Source organism: Phasianus colchicus, chromosome 6 (assembly GCF_987193195.1).
Source record: "Phasianus colchicus chromosome 6, bPhaCol1.hap1.1, whole genome shotgun sequence".
In the NCBI taxonomy this organism is placed as follows: domain Eukaryota; kingdom Metazoa; phylum Chordata; class Aves; order Galliformes; family Phasianidae; genus Phasianus; species Phasianus colchicus.
In genome coordinates this window covers 10,998,041-11,012,722 of record NC_143441.1, presented here as the reverse complement: position 1 = coordinate 11,012,722, position 14,682 = coordinate 10,998,041, and the positions used below count along the sequence as shown (strand labels likewise).

At 44.6% G+C, this 14,682-nt stretch overlaps 1 long non-coding RNA gene across 2 annotated transcripts in view; it reads right to left on the bottom strand.

The window, feature by feature from the left end:
• LOC149917422 (uncharacterized) overlaps nt 1-14,682 on the bottom strand; it is a 49,283-nt gene that overhangs the window by 9,598 nt on the left and 25,003 nt on the right. For both annotated transcript variants that reach the window (XR_016467438.1, XR_016467439.1), the window contains exon 4: nt 13,004-13,166. This is a non-coding gene — a long non-coding RNA (uncharacterized LOC149917422). The remainder of the gene's footprint in view (nt 1-13,003; nt 13,167-14,682) is intronic.

The following is a 14,682-nucleotide window of genomic DNA, read 5'->3' as shown; positions in this document are numbered from 1 at the left end:
TTTCAGGAAATTTAGAGGCTTTCCTCAGCCCTGACAGTGGCCTGCTGGATGATCTTGCATTAGTTCCTTCACTTTTGGGTTTCAAATACTTGGTTTGCTCTTAGCCCACTTCTAAGAGGTTTCCCATATCCAGCAATTTAAAGCTGAGAGGTAGGAATCCATGTAACATAACAAGAAGAGAGCAAACTACTCTAAATTTCAAAGCTTTCACTGAGTCCACAGCAACAGACCTATGCCCTTATCAGCCATCTAGACCTTGTAAAAGCAGATATTATTGGTGCTAGGATTCATCTGAAGTAATTTATTGGAATAATACTATAAACACAGCAAAGAAAAAATTCTCGGCCATGACAGGATATCCTTTATGCTCTAGGAACTAGTGTATAAATGAAAATGCCGTCTAGTCTCCCCTGCAAATCTGGGTTCTCACAAAGATAAACATGGAATAATAACTTTGCTTTAGTCCAAACTGGCAGTCTTTCTTCCCCATTTTTTTTTCCTGCAGTCTCTCACCTCCTCTCTAAGCTGCTTTTTGTGTTTTAACCTGGCAGGTGGCACAGCACCACACAGTTGTTTGCTCACCTTCCCCCCCACCCAGTGAAAAAAAAAAAAACAACCCAAAAAGTAGAACTTGTGGATTGAGATAAAACTATTTACTAAGATGGAGAAAAGGATAATAACTATGACAAATATATATACATATGTGAATGTATACAACAAGTGATGCACAAGCAATTGCTTACCACCCCCTGACCAACACTCAGCTGGCCCCCCAATCAGCAGAAGAAAGCCACATGCCCTCGAATTCCCTTCAAAACTCCTTCCATGTGATGTCATATGGTATAGAATATCCCTTTGGGCAGTTTAAGTCAGCTGTCCTAATTCTGTTCTCTTCCAGCTCTTTGACCCTTCCCTGTGGAGGGCCTTAGCTCTGTACAACACTGCTTAGCAGGCAACTATAAAAAGAAGTGTGTTATCAACATTGTTGTTCTCCTAAAACCAAAACATAGCATCATACCAGGCACTCTAAAGAAAACAATTCTCTCCCAGCTGAAACTAAGACATGCTGCACTAAATCTTTTTTGGCTCTCAAACACTTCCAGTGACTCTGCCCTTCTGATGTTCATGATTAAAAAATACGATAGGAAGATGCTACCACACAGCAGAATAGGCTCCCTCATGAATAATCTAAAGCTGTAAACAAGCAGTGATGGTGTCTTCTCCAGAGATTATAGCTAGACACGGCAGACCAAAGGAAGCAGTGGTAGTGATTTTCTCATTAACAAATCTGGAACTACAAGATAGAAGATTTACGAGGTCTACATGGAAGAGATGTATAGCAGACCTCAAAACTGAACCCAGCTCCCCTAAAGTCCATGCCTATGGCAGAGCATCTCTGCTGTTCACTATTTCTTTCTAACTGCCAACATAAAGGTTTAAATTCAGGTAAGTAGAGCTGAGCACTTTCAGCTCCCACTGATGGAGAAAGGACCAAGGAGTGCTCAGCCCCCCACAGGACCATGTTGTCCTTTGCAGGAGGGCCACACCAGCCCTGCTCCAGGCAGGCCAGTGAGGCTCAACCTCCACCGCCCCCAGGCTCTATTTCCTGCCTGCGTCAGAGCCTTCTTCTCTTATTTCTCTTGTCTCTAATCTACCAAAAACACGTGTGGGAGTATCTAAATTAAAAATAGATACCTAGGGGAAAAAAAAAAAAAGCAGTTGGAGAGCTGATTTGCAGCTGAATTATTCATCCTCTGTATCCCTCTTATCCCAGGATGGTAGGAGGGCTGTGCAGGTATGGCCCAGCTCAGGGATTGGTGATGCTGGGGTGAGACAACAACCTTGCATCTGTCTGCTCCCTTGGTCTCAAGAGCAGGCAAAATTCCCCATGCTGGTCAACTCACCTGTTTTTTAAACTGACAATTTAGTGAAAACACCTTAAAACATTGCTCAGCTCCACTCTATGCTGCCTCTCTTTGCTTACTCCCCCATAACTGGACTAACACAGCTTGGTCCTCACAAAGACAAACAACTGAATTAGTCTAACCTTTTAAAAGGTTACTGGAACATCCTGTTCCATTAACAACAACCCTTACTAGAAAAATACATGAAAAACTGTTGCAGTGCTTTTATTGGCTGTGTTTGAGCACCGGCACTTTGGTGTTTTGCCAGCACACTAAATTGCAATTTGTGAGAGGCCAGGAATGATTTTCCCCATGCATCTGCAGGGATAGTCCTCAGTTTTGTTCAGTCCTCTGGTAGATATGACTGCAGTGTACCTTACAAAAATTGCTGGCAGTTAATTGTCTTGCATGGAATTTTTGTAAATAACATTTTCATTCCCACTAAGAATCATTAGATTAGCAGAGCTATGTAAAAATCAAAACATAACAAACCTCAGAACATCCTGAGACATGAAAGGACAAAAAATCAGAACTTAACTTCAAAGTAGTCTCCATGGCTCCTGTGCAGCACCCTGGCTCCCTTGCACAGTGATGTGTGTAGTGGTGCAGTCCTTGACCAGTCCTTGAGTGGAGCCTTGTGGGATCCCAGCTCTGGTGTCCCCCTGAGGATCCAGCTCTGCTGTGAAACTCATGTGTACATGAAATCTGACATGGTTAGGAAAAAAAAAAACCAACCAACCAAGCATTTGCAAGTGCCACTTTGCTTCCAGCAGACAAAAACTCCCAGTTTAAGTGGTGAGATAGGCAGGATGTTAAAAATTTGTCTCACACGATCTCAGCCCAGCTCCTCTGGGCAATGGTGGATGGTTTCTATTTCTGTGTGCTCCCCTCCTAATGCCTTCCCACTGGCTCTTCTATCTGTGAGATCTCAGGCCCAGGTTTTTTCTTCCACAGTTCCTGTTGTATTCCTCCACAGCTGTCACATTCCCTGTTTCATTCTCACAACCTGGTGTCTCCCATCATCAGCTCACTGATAATCCAGCTGCAGATATCTTGGAGGTCTGCTAATGTTTTAGCACACTAATCTTCCCCCACAAAACTTCAGTAGCTTCATTCTGAATTACAGTAAGTTGTAGTCCTCAGAAATATGTAATAAAAAAAGAAAGGAAAGACAGTCCCACCTCACTTTGCAGGTATGTGAAGAGGAATATGGCAATGGCTGCAATAGCACCTTTTCTCCTCCCCTGATCCAGCATGTCTTTTCAGTTTCTATGTCAGCTGATGACGCTGCACAGGTGAAGCAGGAGACTCCAACCAAGGTACCAAGGGATTTCAGCAACCAAGAGTAATGGGAAAACTCTCTTGCCCAGCAGCTGTTAGCCAGGATCTGCCCAATGAAGCACCTGCTACCTGGACAGAAATGTTACAGTCTCTTGCATAAATTTCTCACCTACTTCTGCACCTCAGGGATACAGGAGGCTGTGCCAGATATCAGCCAGTCTGGGAACTCATCTCAATGTTTCAGCTTTGGCTTCTTTTACTACTTGGCACCAGCAGTGTCAACCCTTCACAGCAGGCGATGCTGCTGGGAGTAGGCCTGCTAGCTGTATGGGCCTGAGCATCCTCGTCTGGTCCATAATGCCAAGTCACTGCCAGAACACAGCCAGAAAGAAGCCCTCCAGTTTTCACAGCTCTCCCTCTTCCTTCTGCTAGATTTGTTGTTGCCTTGCCTTTAGCTGATAAATCTCAGCTGGGAGGCAGCTGTTCACTACCCACTGAAATGGGGCCAATTTCTCCAAAAAGGACCATTCAGTGACAGACCTGCTACTTTCTGTATTCATGCATATCCTCCATACGCTTCATTTTTTGCAGTTGAACATCTAGCTTCATGTAAAGATTTGCTGAGCACTGAAAGATAAAAGAGGCTGGGAGAAAGGAGAACAGAGACAGAGAATGCAATTTGTGTGATGTCAAAAGAGCACCAGACTTCAGTATTACCTCCGATGAAATGCTGAAGGGCAAGGTGAGAAAATGTACATTTGTTAGCACTGATCATAGTTCTTCCCTAGCTGGACTCACAAAACAGCAAGGACTAAGGGAAAGAGTGAGTGGCATTCTGCTGTGTATTTAAGCATGAATCATCCTCCATCTATTGCAAATCTCTCTTTTTTTTTTTAATGTAGTTGAATTTTCATGAAGGAAGATATGAACTTTGGCTACAACAGATGTCATCTCGGAGGATTTTTTTTATATCTGACTATAGCCCCAGTATAATAGGCAATGCTGGGCTTTCATCTTTCACCACTACTAGCTATAAAATGCAGAACAGATGATGATTAGCATGCATTACTTAAGAGAAGTTCAGCACTCAGTGAGTCAGGGTACAGACCAGGAATTATTTGTTGAATAAATTCAAAAATAATCCACTGAAGCACAGACACATTTGAGAACATTGCAGTCTGTTCAGATTCCAAAGAGCCAGTGTGCAGGGAAGATAGCTATGTTAATGTGTTCATCTGGGCTTGCTTGGAGCGCTGCAGACGGATATGGGGGAAAGGCAGAATAAAGGTGACCAATAGGCATAGGGCCAATTGGAGAGACAGCTCAGACAGAAGACAGAAACAGAGAATATCCCAATTATCCTACAAGGATAATTGAGTTCAACCCCTGGCACAACACAGGACCATCCAAAACCCAAATCCAATGTCTGAGAGTGCTGTTCACTTTCTGAACTCTGGTACTTGGGGCCACTGCCATGGGCAGGCTGTTCCATGCCCACCATCCTCTGGCACAGACCCCATCCCTCACCCCCAGCTCCCCTCCCCTGGCACAGCTCCATGCCGTTCCCTCCGCCCTGTCGCTGTCACACAGAGCAGAGCTCAGCGCTGCCCTCCGCTCCCTGTGAGGAGCTGCAGCCGCCATGATGCCTCCCTCAGCTCTTCTGCTCTGCGCTGAGCAAACCAAGGGAAAGTTCTGGCATGCCACTGGGATGGGGTTTTGCAGTGTAAGGGGGAGGTTGGATGGTGGCAATTTGCAGCTCCAATTCCCAACTCCTTGCTGAATTTCCACAGGAAACCCAGCTAAAATTGGCCGAGGCAGCTGCTGGAGAGGGGAGCAAGATCAAGCAGACCACAGGCTACTGAGGTTCTTGGAACAGGCTGCTTAGGAGCAAGCTTCAGCTTTCACAGCCCATCAGTACAGAGTGAAGCACATGCAGCAGGGCTGTGAGCTATGGGGAGCACATAAAGCAAGCCTGGAAACACAGTTTGAATGTAGAACAGTGGGCAGGTGCTGCGCCCACAGCAGCAGCCTCAGCCTGCACCCAGGAGCAGGGGCTGTGGCTGCAGCAGAGCTCCCTACGTGACTGCCCTGCTGTGCTTTCCTTCAAAACATTTAAATCTCTTTTAACAACTGTCTTCATGCAGAGCCTGACCTCTGCTGCGCTTTCTGGATGCTGGGAGTTCTTTGTTGCTATTATTATTCGCTCTGCCCTTTATGCAGTGCCAACACTGCTGCTGATATATCTGCTATATTTCAAGGGCCTCTTCCAAGACCCCAGTTTTCCACGAGAATAATTCCCGCTGATTTATACAGGCTGTAGTGGATCAAGCTGCTAGAGACAGTCACCAGACCGGCCTCGGGCTGCAGGCTCGTACAGCCTGAAATGAAATGGCTGCCCCACCACTGAGGGGCTGAGGGCTGATAAATGGGTCCAGCCAATGCGGACTGTTTCTCTTCACCCAGAGCACCTGGTGTGAGCGGTGTCTTATTGCTTTCTGTGATTAGATCACTGCTTTGTAAAGACATTCCTTTTGACAACTGGTCATTGTTTTCTTCTGCTAAATTCCCACCAATTACTCCCAGCTCTCTCCTGCGCTGTACCATGCGGGTGCTTGCCAGATGTGCAGGCAGCTACCTTTCTGTTGTTTTCAGACTTTTTGCAGCCTGGGCAAGCCACGAGAACCAAGGCAGATTAAAATGATTTGAAACTACACTAATTTAAAAGTGTGCACAGCTCAGAGTCTGCCATCTGCCATCAGAAGCCCTTCGTCCATTGTTCACAGCTCTGATTTGGTATTGCTGCCCAGAAGATGCTGTGCAGTGTGCAGCAGCAATGCATGCAATGAGACAAGCACAGGTGATGCACCAGGACTGCTTGCCTCAGCTGGCAGCAGGGCTGCTTCTCCCTGCTTTGCACAGAGTCCCACCGTGAAAACTTCTCTGTCCTTTGTTTCTGAGATTGGAGCTAGAACATGTGTATGGGAAAGAAGGACAGTCAGTATGTTTCCGGCTCCCTGAAAGTAGAGGAATAACCACATTGTGCTCACACCATTGCCTAGCCCCATTAGAGGGCTCTTGGGAAGCACTTTTTCTTCACTCCCATCAGTTTCTTTGCTGTGAATTAGACGTGGATTATTTTAGATGAAAATGTAGAGTGAGCATGGAGCAGAGGCTGAGTGACATTTTCTTTGTCCTACCAGAAACGTGAGTTGAGCAGTTTGGACAATAGCGACAAAAACCTTATTATCAGAGCAAGTATATGAAGAAGTCAGTGTCAATTGTCTCTCAGCAGCACAGAAAACCAATTGCAAAGAGACAGGAAAAAGCTATCCCATGTTACTTCACTGACAACAAGCTCTCATTAACTCTGTTGATTAGCATTTACAAAAAAGAGTCTGGAAGGCCCATTGGAGGCGGTAAAGGCTGTGTGGGCTGGTCCTCCAGGATGAACAGAAGGTCTAATCCTGCCCCTCAACCTGGTCCATCCTACCTTCCCCTTCCCACCCCAACAACTTGTGTGCCTGTGCTGTTCCCCTTCCCCATACTGATACAGCTCCTCTCTGTCATGTGAGAAAATGCAGCATGGGGGAGGGTCTGCAGGCCTCCCACCCATGGTGCTACGTGGGACTGAGGTACAAAGGCTGCTTTTGGGCTGGCCCAGGCTTAGCATCCTCCACCACTGCCACAGTGCTGGCCTGGCAACACAGTCACAGATGTGGGTTATTCTCTGCCACTAACGAGAGGAATTGTTTTAAAGCTCTTTGTCACCCTCCTATTTCACTTTTAAGAGACAGTGCCTATTTTTAGAAGCAATTACTGACAAACACTAGGTTTTCCTGGTCATATCCACTGATAGAAATGTCTGTATTGCAGATGGCAGCGTTTCTAATCCTCATGAGACAAATTTCCTGGAACCGAACAGAAGACAAAGTGTGAATATCACAGCATCATTTAAGTAACTTGCCTGTTTAGTAGAAAATCAGTCAGCAACACACAACAATTATTTAAAAAAGCACTGCCTCAGCCATCCATTTTAAGTTGCACGTAAACAGCTCGATCTTTCCCTAGCTAGTTCTGGCTGCAAAAGGAAAGCAGGGTAATGAAAACATTGTTTTGCAGTGGGAATTAATGACCAAGCTCTTTGATGATTGCAGACATGTTTCTTCACTGGAACAGCTCAACACCCTCCGATGTCTTTCTTTCCTTTCTTCAACCACTATAGCAATAAGACAAAATAAGATACATAGCTTTGTTGGTAATTACTAGTCCAGAGCAAGTATGCAAGACAGGGAACAGAAGAACAGGGTCTTGAAAGGCCTCCTGTCAACCTTTTTGTTTAAGCTGGGAGGACTGGCTACATGTTTTCATAGATGAGCAACCAAACAACCAGAGAGAAATGCTGCAGCTCCAACAGGACGTGCTTATTAGAGAAAAGCAATGCTTGACGAGCAGAATTTTTTCAGATTAGCCTTTGCTCTGTAAGATTATTGTAGGAAAAAATATTGTACAAGCAATTTGAGAAAAGTAGTAGCAGAGAAATAAAAGAACTTGCGTTTTAAGTGCGAATCCCTCTTGTCAATGTTTTCATTGCCAGTGGCTTGTTTTTCATTGCCACTAGCTTGAAGGATGCTGATGTTCATTTCTGCACATTGTCTTTCTTTCAAAAGGAAAATTAAGTCAGCAAACCAGTGGTTCTAAGCTTACACATTTACTATTTGTCCAGAAAACATTCCGTTCAACCCTTCTGTATTTTATGCGTGGAAAAGGACCTCTTCCGATCGTTCTCCCAATACAACCCATTACCTTCAGAAAGAATACATACTAAATGTTACCCAGGTACAATCTCAGACTGTGTAGCCCTTATAAAACTTCTCTTTTTTTGACAAAACAAGAAAGTAGCCCCTTTCCAGTCTCTCATATCACACTAGCTCTACACTTTCCACCTGTCTCTTTCCCAGCCACTTGCCCATTGTCCATTGGAGTTGGCTTAAATCTGCACTGCCTCCACTGTCCTACCCAGAGCTACGTGGCAGGCAAGCTTTAGGAAGGAATTGCCAACTTCTGGTAGAAGGCAGCAGAAAGAACGAGGAATAACTTTTCATACTTACCTACGCATCTTAGAGAAGACTGAAGTAGTTGGTTTTTTTTCTCCTGCATTTACCTCTTCCCCTTTCTACACAATAAATCTGATTGAATGTTCTTACAGTCAATTTTAATAAAACTCCCCTCCTCATTTTCCAAAAGGCAGAAATAGGCTGACAGGCTGATGTCCATGGAACATGCTTTCTTTGCTGGACCAGGCCTACCTGCAGGCAGAGCGGACAGCTGGCCCACAGCCTCACCTCCGTGGGCTGCACAGTCTCCTCTGCAGCATGTGTTGCTCTGCATTTCCACTCCAGTGCCGAGAAGCCTCATGCCCACTCCTTCTCACATTTTTTAATGAAAACAGTGAATTCAAATCATGGTACTTCCCAGGCCAGAGTGTCTTACTGCTCTTATATAAATGAGCTATTACAAGGCACTCTTTCCAGGGGAACAGCAGCTCTGCTAGTCCAAAGGTTACCTTACAATGCATTAATCATCTGTGCCTAAATTCCCCTGGCAGTTTGTATCACAATGTGACAGTCTCTGGAAATAAAACCTTTGGTGTCAAAGCAGATCCGAACAGCCCTCTGCACACCTCCAGTGAATGGATCGAAGCATGTAGCAAGGGAATTGACTAAAGCTTTTTTCTCTGTCTCCCAAGCCCCCACTGCTACTGCAACAAGTTGACTACAAAAAGACCCACAGCTAACACTGCACATAAGGATAATAGCTGCCCTTTGGGTGTCATTGGCCTGATAAGGATAGCACCCACAGCTCCTGAGTGATCACCACACCAGGCCTGGCATTTAAATGTGAGATTAAAAGCAGCTGTTCCTTTATCAGTGTGAAGATGGATACAGATGAAGCAGAGGGTGAAAAAACAATTGCAGCTCATCATCACCTTCCCTGTGGGCTGTAACCCATCCAGCAGCAGCTCTTGCTGGAGGAAGTAGCTGCAGCATCCTCGCCCACTGTGCTGTGTTTGTAGGGGGGCCTGGGCGTGTGTCCCCCAGCCCCGCTGCTCTGCAGCACTCCTGGGGAATGTGTGCAGCTCTGGGGCTGGGACAGCTGCCCCTGCAGAAAGGCTTTGTTTGGAAGGGCTGAATGAACAGCTGGGAACAACGCTTGGGGCTGGGAGGAAGGGCACTGAGAATTACAGAATTATAGAACACCCCGAGTTGAAAGGAACCCTCAGGGTCGTTGACTTCAACTCTTGGCTCGATGCAGGACCACCCAAAAATCAGACCTTATGTCAAGAGCGTTGTCTTCTTAACTTCTGCAAACCTGGTGACATTTTGTTTTAATCTCAGTGTTATACTTTTGTATAAAAACCATTTGGGTAACTTGCAGCCTGGGGAAGAACATTGTGGATATTGCTTCCAGCCTCCACTTTGGAGGCACCCAAGCTGATACCACCACCTCTGCAACACTGAAAATCCTGCTGTATGGGCAGGGCAGGCATAGCTTTCTTGACAAAAGCAATAATGCAACTGTCATGATGGAAACACAAATTGAACTATTAAAAATAGCTGATTCTAATATGCCGTCATGTGGGTAAGCTGTTTTCTTTAGAGCATAAAAAATTGTTGCTGTTTCTACAAGCTGTCTCTGTATGAAGAAATGAGAGTGGAATAGAACACTTGGCAGACAATTTTCTAAACCTTAATCCCAAGAAAGGGTACTATTAAACACTGCCTCTAATTCCTGCAGTAGGTTATCTAGCATTTATCAATATGTCATTTGTCTGGCAAAATCAGATTACTCAAACCAATGTAACAGAGAAATTTATCTTTTAATCAAGAATGTCTATATCTATGAATACGTCTGAACACCATCATTAAGTTGCTTAGTGAAGCATTTATTGTTGGCCCTCAACATTTGAAATTCTGGCCTGCCTGTATCCTCCTAACTCTATGCCTTCACCAGTGATGCTGCACTTCCCCCATCAGCAGATATCACACTGATACATGCATTCTTCAAACTAAGATATGAAGCTGGAATGAATCTGAATACCCAAAAGGAATCATTTTCAGGGAGGGACCAAAAACTCTATTCCTGAAAGTGATGGTGTTGGAAATTCAGCCAGGAGCCCTTCAGATCTGTGGGCTTTAATAGAAACTTCCTGAACTGCAAATGGCTGATTTGTTTTATGTATAATCTGATCATCTGCCTTTAGAACGTATCACCACAAGTCGTAAGTCATAAATATTTAACTGTATCACTGGTGAGGGCTGTTTTTTAGAGAGCTCAATTAATTATGACCAGATTTCTAGGTAATTGACTGTCTTTTAGCCGGCACTTAAGTAATTTATTAAAACAAAACTGGCAGGATTATGTCAGGTAATTAAGAGAATGATATTTAAGTTCTCATTTTGGTTCAGTTCTTACACTGGCCTTCATTTACTTCACTTCTTCTGAAAAGTCATCAACTCTCTAGTTCCCAATTTTAAAGATATGTGAACAGGCATCGCTGAAGTTATATATGCCACCATTCTGTAAAAATCTCTCTGTTCTGTCATTGTAGGACAGCCACAGAAAAACCTCCTGTAATCTCTATAAAATAATGGAAAGCCATGTGGTGTATGTGTTAATCTTTGGTCAGAACCATTAAAATGAGCAGAGAATCAGACAGAAACAATGAATTCCCCAAAGCACGAGGGACCTTGGTCACTTAATTCTTCATAAACTACAACTTGTCTGTAAATTAGATTTACTGGAGTGACTTGCTATGTAAAACATACTAACTCCATCAGCAACTGTAGTCTTTCTTATTCTCTCATTGCTCTCAACTAGTTAAAAAACTGCAGCCAGGAGAAGGGAACAATTATAAGAGGACCAGCAGATCTCTTTGCACTCTTTTTGGCCTTTATAGTAACAGTGTAATGTCCCCGGAGAGGTCCCAAAAAGTGGGATACAATTTTGCCTTCTCTTTCTTTGGTCCCTCTTCAATTTGGTGAGCTTGAGCAGGGGTAAACAAAGTGAACATCCATTGTATTTTTGTATGCATAGCATGCACAAAAAATGTATCACAAACCAGCCTAACTACCCAGGTTTGATTACCACTTGCATATTTATGCAAATCACCCTGATGGGCTTCTGCGGAAGTGATACAAAGCAGAAAGGTGTCTTACAGTTCATCTCCAAAGGAGGGAGGTCCTTGTCCAATCAGACTGAATAGGCGAGGACATCGAGGCACTTGCTGTCAGTGGGGCATTGCATCTCTCCCACTGGTCTGTGCACATCCTAATGAATGCCAGCATGCTCTTTACCTGCAGAAAATTGACTTCCCTGTTCTAAACAGCACATTTAGCCTAGCATTTGCTCGGTGTCTAGGGAACGTCAGCTGTATTCTCTGTCTCAGTTCCTTTCCAGCCAGGTAGACCTTTATATATGATCAAGACTGCATCTTAAAATAGCATGCTGGAGATAGGGCTGCTCAGCACACTCCAAACATTAACTAATTGCCACAGCAGCCCGGCACAGCACACGCCTGGGATCTGTGCTCTGCATTGATTAGAAATTCTCACACATGGGGAGGTGTGGGGGAGAAGGATGGCAAGAAGCAGCAAAAAGGAAAAGGAAGATCAAATCAGGCAAGCAAACAGAGAGAGCAACTGGTAGATCCAGCTGGGAATGGCAGGGATGAAGGAAGCAGCACCCAGAAGATGCACAACTGTTACAAGCTGGAGGGCTTGAATTTTCTGCTCTCAGTGCTATTCTCACCAGCTACTGCTGCAGTGTAATACTCCTGCCAGTGCCAACGTGCATGATGGCCACTGCAGAAAGGTGACAAGATTACCAGAGAGGACAGCACAGATAGCTCAGATTAGGGGAGAAACCAGGAAAAATGACAAATATCTCTGCAGAGCCCCAGTGGGAGTCAAACCTGACCACACAGCTGTGACCAGTCCCTGCCTCCATGCCTTGCCTTCCCACTTGGGCAGAGAGCCACCCAGAGAGCCTTCAGACACATCATCCTTTGAATGTAGCTCCCCTCTGGGCTAGGAAAGCTGGATGCACACACCTCACTAGATCTCCCACAGCTCTGTGATTTCCTGCTCACCCATCCCGTACTCACCACAGCATGTTCAAACCATCCTATTTATCTATTCTCATCTGCTTTGTTAAAGATGAACTACACTTATAATGCTACATATCGATGTAACTTGACTTTTACTAATATAAATTAGGCATATAGTTAGTACTGAAAGGGGCAGAAGTCACAGCTTCAGTCTGTTTTGAGTACTTAATATTTGGATTTTTTGCATTCTTGAAAAGCATAATCACAAAGCTCCCATTCCCTTTTACTGAGGAAGCCACCATTTTGTTCAGATACAGGCAGCGGAGCAGCTGTGTTTCCAAGGAGTTAGCTCTTGAATCAGTGTCTAGAAGATGCAAGAGGCCTGAACAGACAGAACTACTCCCCTAAAATCACACTTTCAGGAGCCCAGGCCAATTTTGCATTATTGCAGTGTTGCACAAGAGTAAAATTAAGCTGCACCAGCATGATGGAGCAGGGAAGCTCTAACTTACTGAAAAACTCCCCCATGCACCTGTTCTTGTAGAAATTGAGAGAAAACTTTGAAAAGATGAAAGATGAATGTGAAGCATGACATCACCAGAATTCTCTCGCTCGCTCCCATAAGCCATGAGAAGAGTACAGTTACCTAGCAACTCCTGCAAGCAGCTCACTTCAGTAGCAAAGCATTGGGGTTTAAGCAGTAGGCACGTACCTGGCTCTAAAGCCCCGTTCTATTTGTCAGCAGAAGTCAGTGTGCATAAATCAGAGAGAAACCAGAAGTACTGAAGACCTCCATCACAGTTTCCAAAGCTAACCTCACTGCAGGCCCATTGGTAGTGCAGCAAATGGCAGGCTTCTCTCCAACAGAATCAACTCTGAAAGATGAAGTAGGACACGCTGGTGAGACAAACTGATAGGGAAGAGAATGAAGTGTTGTTTTTATTGCACTGAGTATTGATATCCGAAAAAAAAAATGAACTCCTTATTGATCCTAACCGTGTGTGTCCAGCTAGTGCACACGCTCTAGGAAGGCAGCTGGTTATAATCTGAAGGCACCAGGAACAGAAGGATTGGTCATTTCCCAAGCTGTGCAGCAGGGTGAGCTTCCCTGGGAGTGACTGTACAGTCACCAACAAAACTGATGCAGAAAAACCTGAACAAACTGATTATTGGCATTACAAACTGATTATTCCATGCACTTCAAACATATCATCACCAACTCAATCAAGTGAATTGCATACTTGTTTGTCTTTACATTTGCAAAGTCCTGCTTCTCAACTTGCCTCTTCCAGCCCAGTTTGGCACATCCTGAACCATTCATGCCATCAGGATTTCACCCCGCTTTGCCACAGAGATTGGGATCTGCAAAGAAGTGAAACACTCTATTTCTGCATGTCTTTGTCCAAACTGTCTCATTTACGAGGAAACTGAGAGATAGCCAGTCTGCAGCAGATAAGTGGTGAGCTGGCAGCAGTCTTTACTGAATAGCTGAGGAAACATGAATTGCAGGAGCGTGGTGTAATGCAGTATATAATTTTATTTATAATCTCATCAGGCTTTTCATGCCTTCAACTGCTTCCTCTTTCAATTGTCATAGATTTCTGCATGGCATTCATGGCTTCTATTTAATTTTAAGATGATTTTTGTGGTTTTTTTTTTTTTCCTGTTGAAACACTGCAATTCTGGGAAGTTCATCTATCACTTAGCTGTCTAATCCTTTTGATGGACAGTTCTCCATCGGTCTTTTCATTAAAAAAGGGGTGAGCCATGATGTTCCTTTTTGCAGTACTTTCATCACGTCCTCCTCTCATGCAAGCCTGTCCTCTGTTACAGGATATTGCAGTCTCAACTAAGGCAGGGCCTGTGCTGGGCTGATAAATACAGATGTAGATAAACTCCCCAGACCAGAGCAGAGTGGCACAGAAGAGGAGCTCTGTGCATGGGAGTCTTGACCCACCAGGAGCACCCACTGACATTACTCCTGCTTGCCCACTGGTTTCCGAGGACCACTGAGGGCTGATGTACATGGATGCATTCCCATGTAAAAGGAGGGCTTTTTGTTTTGGACCTGTAGCTATTTAAGAGTATGTCGTATCACTAAAGGCCTTTGGTGAGTGAATCTGGGGTCATACTAAAGAGGTGAATGATGAGGGTGGTGAGGAACTGGCACAGGCTGCCCAGAGAAGCTGTGGTTGCCCTATCCCTGGAGGTGTCTCTGGTCAGCCTGGATGGGGCTTTGGACAACTGGATCTATTGGAGGCTGCTTGGTTGAACTAGATGATCTTTAAATGTCACTCTCAACCTAAGCCATTCAATGATTCTGAGCTGAGCTGTTTATGAACACACTGGCTAACCTTGACCACTCTTTAGTAGCCTTATATATGACAATGC